The 7,737-nt window shown below is 38.1% G+C and overlaps 1 protein-coding gene across 1 annotated transcript in view; it reads left to right on the forward strand.

Moving 5' to 3' along the window:
- Nucleotides 1-74: 74 nt before the first annotated feature.
- The window catches only part of MYO6 (myosin VI), a 114,994-nt gene continuing 107,331 nt past the window's right edge, over nucleotides 75-7,737 (forward strand). Inside the window, exon 1 of the mRNA XM_004673635.2 lies at nucleotides 75-194. The gene's annotated coding sequence lies outside the window, so the exon portion shown is untranslated. The remainder of the gene's footprint in view (nucleotides 195-7,737) is intronic.

Here is a 7,737-nt window from a genome sequence, read left to right on the forward strand (position 1 = left end):
GGGCCGGCGGGCGGAGACCGACTCGGGATCTGTCCGAGCAGGAAGCGAACTGGAGCCGGGTCGCCGCCACCGCCCCATCTCTGCGCTCCTCTGCGTCATCGGCCTTTTCGCTCACCCCGCGGACGCTCACCTCTCCCTCCAGCCTCACCCGACAGGTAGCCTCGCCGCCGCGCACCTGCCTCCGCGCCTCACCGGTGAGTGTCCCGGGCTCCCCGGTGCGGGGCGTCAGCGCCGGGGCCTCGCTTCTCCCGGCCCGGCCCTGCTTCTTGGTCTCCTCGGGCCGCCCGGGGCCGTAGGCGAGTTTCACCTTCCCAGGACGCGGGTGGATGCAGCAGGTGATGGGTGGGCCTGCGCGGCGGCGGCTTACGGTAGCGCCAGGGCGCTAGTTCTCATTTCCACTGGACAATGAGAGTCTCTTTTCATCGCTTTACCATCACCAAGGCACCTTTGTGTGTTTTTCCTGGCTGCCAGGTAGAAGCAGAGCACGCAGGTATTCAACTCTGACTTGGACGTTCCGTGATAGTTTTTTTTTTCTCATTTGTAAACAAGTTTACATTCATTGCTGGGTTAGTGCAGTTTGTTCTGGGATGTGAGGATCAGCTGCCACCACCAATAGTTTGATCATGATTGGACAACGATGCTGGGACAATCTAAAGCTCTAGTCGTGGTCTTTTAGTAATACGGTGCTTTGAGTATGTTAACTTACGTATTTGCTACTGAGCAAGCGCTTTTTTACATTTATGAAACTCTTTAAAGAAGGTGAAAATGCTCAAACTCGGATTCTAAGTAGGAAATAATTAATAGGACTACTTATGTACATTTTCAGAAATCATGTTACATTTATCAGCATAAAATATGCAGAGCTTTGTTTAAATTTAAACTACAGATATTAGGGGGAAACTAGGAATAGTGACCTAACTTAATAGAGTGTTGTACATGCTAAATAAAAGATTCATTTGCTGTTACACTCTGGTGGTGTATTGCAGTATATCTAAATATAGTTAGAGGTTTAAAGTTTTAAAAATTAGATATAGCCGAAACTATTTTAACACCATAAAATACAATCTTGAACTTGGGTTGGTGGTGGTCACGGTACAAAGGTTGGCAACAAAACGACATTTCTGTACAAATTAACTAAGCTTCATAGAAGTCTTGGGTTGTGGTTATCCAATTGGAAATTGTTTAGAGAAAAATTACCTTGGTGTCTTTTATCATTAATCTTAGAAACACCACAAATTGGGCTATCTCTAGACCTTGAAACAATGAAACTGTTTAAAATAACTTATTGACTTTTAAATATTCAGCTCATTTTGACTATTTTCAGTTGGGAAGGAGTTACATGCACAGTGGTAAACAAGTCATTTAAAAGGAAGTCTTTTGTATACTTGCTCTTTTCATTTGTGTGTTGTGACACATGCTAATTATTGTTCCCAGCTTTGTTTTCAAAATCTGATTTTTAAAAGGCAGTAACAGAAGTGATGAACGACTTCAAGAAAAGATGTTCATGATTAAAAATTCTAAATATATAATAAGTAAAACTACATAGTATACACATTCTTCATTAGTGTCGAGAAACACAAACAAGAAATACAGAATGATTGTAACATTCAATGTAAATTAATGGTGGGCATTACAAGTAGAAATCATAAATCCTAATCATTGGTGGAAATGGATTTTTCCTTTGTTTATGTTTATGTGATCAAGTTTTAAAATAACATTGGCCAGGAAATCTGAGAGAGGCTGAAGGCTCTTTTCTCATCCTGTTGTGACTTTGCCTGACGGCTGTAGTGTATCATGTAACCATTGTTTAGATAACTGGTCTGTCTCTGGGTTCTGATATACAACTTTATTCAGAGATGTTTAAAATTTTGACCATGTGAAGTTTGACTATGTATAAGCACCTTAAGCATTGAAAAAATTAGCCAAATTTCACTGTTGATAATTGAAACTATTTTTGATATGTAAAATGCCTGTTTTAAAAAGATTTGTAATCCTTGTGAATTTCACCTCTCTATATTAAAACATTTTAAGTAAAAGGGAAATTACTACAACTTTAATAAATCTCATACAGTTTGTGAGCTTCATAATCAGATACCTTTTCATAGTTTGTGAACTGGCCCTTTGATAGCATGTTTTGCCTATTTATTATGTATCTGCCATAATCAAAGCACTAACTAAGAAACTTGGGCTGAAAAATAATTTTCAAAGTTGGTGGTCTTTTCCCTTGTTGGAAATTTTGGCTCAAAAGCTAAATATTACTCATAGTCATCTAAGTCCAAAGGGATGAAGTCTTGATTCACACCCAGGTTTTCTGAGCCTAAAATCCCTATCCTTTCCTCCAGATCATGTTGCCTTGATCTCAGTTCATTTGGTATACTATTCAAATAAACCTGCAGAAGGTGGTGGTATGTTAAAGAATGTAGCCTGATGTTTGAGAAGACACACAGTAGTGAGGATGAAGGTCATGGATGTGGTTTTTGAAAATTTTGAATTCTACATATTTTGGATTTTTTTGTAATACTTAAGTGTATAATTTTTTTAAAAGATATATGTATTCGTACCAGAGCTGGGATGTAGGCAGAGATGCAGGGATTGACAGGATTCACCAGAGACAGAGTAAGGAGCAGCACAAGTGGATCTACAGAAGTACACTGCTAAGGAGAGCAGTGGGCAGGTAAGGAGAGGTCTGCTGCACCCTGTGGGCCACGTGCCTGGTTGGGGATGGAACTAGCTGCAGATAGCCTCATAACGCTGTTTAATCCCTGGCACCACCAAGGAGGCCCCGTAAGTGTCTAACTTTTAAGAGTCATATGATGTTGCTTTAACATTTTTGGTGTCAGTTCCAGAATGTTATACACATTATACATTTTCTATTTTGATGGGCTTATGGGGAACTGGAATTAGGCTATCATGTAACAGTTTTTCATTGTTGCGAAAATGAATAATCTAATGTTCCCAGGTTAGGAACTAAGTAGTTTTCCCCAAGTGATAGGGATCTGAAATCAACTAATGCTGTCCTTTGACTATTAGTTAATTTTGTAATCGTTGGGGGGGAGGTGGGGAGACTGTTCAGATTATGATTCAGTTGTCACCTGTACTTTTAGGGCATTTTTTGTTTTAATGACCTGTATTTGTTTCAGGAATATCCCTTGAGCATTAATAAGGACGAAAATGAGCATGCAAAGGCAGTCTTTTGTAACAAACTAGGAGTTTTGTTTCAGGATGACAATGTTGTTGGGTCAATGAACAGAAAAATGGCAGGATGACTGATTTGGGTGGCTACAGTTACAAGGTGTTTTATTATTTAGTTTGAACTATTAGGAATTTTGCATCCCTTGGATACCTATGTTCAACTGTAAATACAAAGCCGTCATCCAAGGGTTTAATATAAATTATTAAAGGATGATCTGTAACACATCTGCTTGTGTGTAGATAATCGAGAATCTAAGTAAAGTTAAATAAGTAAAGTTAAATAAGCTTAAATTCTGTTTTTGAGGTTTAAATACTGTTCCGAGGAACCAGAATGCATTGAATTTCAAACAGTTATGCTTTTCTTTGACAAATTTCAGTGGACCATTCATAATTTAAAAATTATTAGGTTATTTATGGTCTTCAAAACTAAACCTCATTTTCTTACTGGGGAGCATAAGAATCACATAAATGGTTTGAAAATTGATCACAACTCCCCCAGAAGTTCTCCCTGTGAGTACCAAAACATAGGAAATAAAACTGGAAGAACAAATCTGGCATCATTAGAAATCTTGCAAGGTTTAAAAGAGAGGACAACTCCTTTTCATGCAGAAGTCATTGCTCCAGTGAAACCAGCAGACTGGAGCACATTCCTTTGGTGATATTCATGCAGGTGAATATGCGTGGCCATGATGAATAATGTGCAAAAGGAAGGTGGTGCTCCTGGCAACTCTGGAGACACCATTTGTGTATGTCACTTAACTTGTCATTTATTTGAAAGTAATCTGCTGCTCAACTTTTACGAAGTAAAGTATTGCACTGGCACAATTTTAAAATTTCTTCGATATATGTGCATTTTTAATTTACTGAGGGCCCAACTGTGTCTGAAATAGGACTATGTGTGGAACTGTTTCTTCCTTGTAAGATAGAACTTTGAATTTAGGAAATAAGAACAGTAGCAGAACATAAAAAGAAATAGAAACAGTCATTTAAAATCTGAAGGTGTTTATGTGAAAAGATACCATGTTTGTAAAGCATATTATTCTTTTAGAATTCATTTTATGTACATATGATTCCTAACTTGATGAATTAGGTGTAGTTAATTTATTACTATTCAGCAGATGAGAAAATGGAGACAAAAAAAAAGAAGAAACTTACTCAAAGTCACCTGTGTGGCTGCTTAGTTGCATTGCCGAGAATCTGTTTCCATAGTACATTCTCTGCACCATTCTGAGTCCTAGACATTAGTTAAAGCCAGTCTCTTAGTAGTGCCTTATTTCATTTTTTGACTTTAATTTCTGGTACAGGGAAAATTCTGAAAAGTCAGGGCCATTAACCGTGATGATTGTTAATAGGTACATATTTTTGTAGAAGATAAGAATGATGTCTTACCATGGAACTGTGCTAATGTTTTTAGTAGATTCATGGAGCTGAGTTTTGTCAGTAACTTTTCTAGTTAACAGTATTTTTTTTTAAAGATTTATTTCTCTTTATGCTTACAAGAACTTGGGTGTAGGCCAAAGGTGCAGGGGGTGTGAGAAGATTCACTAGAGACAGATTGAAGAGCAGAACAGGCAGATCTATTGAAATAAACTGCTCAACGGAGCAGTGGGCAAGACAGGTCTGTGCCATGTGTGTTAGCTCCCTGGTGAGGGTTTGAACTCAGGATGCAGTGATATAATATGATAGTGTAGACTTAACATGTATTTTTAAAGAAAAGTCAATACAATTAGTTAAAAGAAAAAACTTACGGATTTTGAAAATAACTTCTATTATTGTCACATTGATATTGGTCTGATGTGTCCATTTCTTACACTCTAATGCACTAAGCTGTGTCTGCGATGGTACTTTTATGCCTTCCTTTATATTCAGCTAACAAATATTTGAGTGTCTGTCTTAGACTAGGCACTTTTCTAAGTGCCAACAATACAGTGATAAATTAAGTCCTGTACTGAGTGACATTTTATTGTTGTTTTGCATTAAGTTAATTATAGACTCATCATACTAGTATGTAATCAACAGGACTGACGCTAAAATTGGGACATAGACAGTCTTCAAAGTGGTACAGTTTAAGGACTACCCAGAGACTCATTTACCCTAAAATCTACTTTTGGACTTTGGCTGAGTTTCAGCACTGTTTTCTGCCTACTTCTGATAATGGAAATACATTCCATCTTTTACCATAGTCATTGGCTGAGAGGAAATAGATGGGATCTAGGGCTCATGTTGGGTTTTGTAAGAGAGGTGGTAGTTGGCCAAATATAATTTTAATAACAGCTATTGTTTATTGAGCTCTTGCTGTGTGTCACATACTATGTCAAGCAACTACTTTATGAACCTTAGCTCAGTTAATGACTATGTCACTGTAGTGCAGTTAGCATTATGACCCTTATTTTACAGATTAGAAACTGAGGCATTGAGGCATAGAGGCGTTAAATTTGCTCAAGTTCATAGCCAGTATTTGTGGAGCTGGAATTGGATTCCACATAGTACTTAGCATGCAGTAGGCATTCATGTGGAAAGAGTGCTGATATGTAGATATAGACTTGTGGTGCTCTACCATCACTCCATGTCACATCATGTAGTTGGGAGGCCTTGGTGTCAGATAGGCAAAGTCAAAAGAGATTGTAGGGTGATCTGGGGAGCTGGGAAACGGGAGAGGCCCAGGGAGGATATTTGAGGGTATGGTTTAGCTAACAGCTTGACCCTTAGGCTTAATCCTTTTTGTGACAGCCCTGATACTTCATTGCATTTGGGGCAAGTGATTGATTGTCTTGCTCTGGGTAGACCAGACTTGAGATGATCCTTATTACCTTGGTCAGGTTACTGAGTTTGACTCCTGATTTTTCATCGGTAAATAAATTAGAAGCGGCAATATTACCTCTGTCCAGAGAATAATACATGTAAAGCACATTTCATACTGCCTGGTTTACAGTGAACATTATTACTGTTACATTGTTTTTCTTTTTTGGTCAAGTTTAATGTGGAACCCAAAAGGACAAAAAAAGCAATGTATCTAGAGATTTGAGTGCAACCTTGAAGTTGACCATTTCTTTCTTTTTTTTTTTTAATATTTATTTATTATGCATACAATAAAGAACTGGAGTATAAGCCAGAGGTCCAGGGGGAGTGAGAGGCTTCACCACAAACAGAGTGGGGAGCAGAACAAGCGGGCCAGGATAGGTCTGCCACACCATGTGGTCACCTCCGGGATGGGAGATCGAACTCATGCTGAAATGGCTTTAGTCTCCTAGTGCTGCGGTTTAACCCGCTGTGCCACAAGGGAGGGCCCAGAAGTTGGCCATTTCTAAGTAGTTCTGAAATTTAGGTGTGCATCAGAATTATCTGGGGAATTACTAAAAATGCAAGTCAGGGAAGTGTGTGTGGGACCTGGGCATTAGTATTTTAACATGCTTCTCGAATTTGCTTGCATACCAAAATTTGAGAACAGCTGCTTTAAACTTTTTTTCAGACTCTGCTTAGGGAAGACTTCAACAAGAACAACAAGAATTGCTTGGATTAACCAGGCACTGTGTTCTAGAAGGAAGTGAAATACCAGAATCCCTTTATTGATTTTTTTTTTTCTTTTATGCTTTCATGGGGTATATCACATTTATCCTGAGGACAAATAGTGTTAAATTTCATACCTAATTCTAATTGCAGTGAATGTTTCAGCTTATTAACCTACTTTATTTGGAAGTGGGTTAGTAATATTTAATTTTTAAACAAACATACAAATAGCAGTTATATAAAAATAAATGCTTTAAAGATCTTAAGACCCTTTTAAAATTCTTTAATTTGGATTTCTTTATGTAACCTAACTGTTTTTGAATAACAGGACTTGGTATTGTTAGTCTCAACCAGCTATAGTCCCTGCAGGAAAGAGATTTCATCCTTAATGGTTGCAAATGAAGAGACTGCAGAGGTTAGGAAACAAACAAGGGGAGGTGAAGCACTCTGGGAATAGCCACGGAGAGAAGCCCTTAATTCTCTAGTGTACTGAACCAAAGAACTGGTATTATGAAAAGAACTCCTGGGAACTGTGGCTTTGAGGCAGCCAGGGAGGGAGGGGAAGTTTCCTGACCTCGGTTTGTTTTTTGGTCTTAACCAGTGACTTGCTTTGCTAGAACCAGGCTGAAGAGCCTGGTATTATCTCTGCAGGTTCATCCTTCTGGGAATGTATAACATTTCCTTGGTTCATTTTAAATAACTTTTAGCATTGTGATACATCTGCAGAATGATCAGGACTGCTTGACTCACACATACTTTTAAAACGTTTATTCATTTATTTCATCAAGCAGGTATTTTAGGAACTTTTGACGATCCAAATAACTTAACAAGAAACATTTTAGGTCTGCTAGCAGTCTTGATTGGGCAAAATAAATGTCTTCTATTAAAAAAAAACTTAATTAAGTTTTTAAAATTTTGTTAAAAATTTTCAACTTTGGAATCTGTGGTTCTAATTCTAAAGTTCTTCTCTTGAGAACACTCTTAATGTGTAATAGTTCATAGAAATAAGGCTAGTATGAAATATCCTTTCTCCGTATT

The sequence above is a fragment of the Condylura cristata genome, unplaced genomic scaffold (genome assembly GCF_000260355.1).
Source record: "Condylura cristata isolate star-nosed mole 26May11 unplaced genomic scaffold, ConCri1.0 scaffold00001, whole genome shotgun sequence".
NCBI lineage: Eukaryota > Metazoa > Chordata > Mammalia > Eulipotyphla > Talpidae > Condylura > Condylura cristata.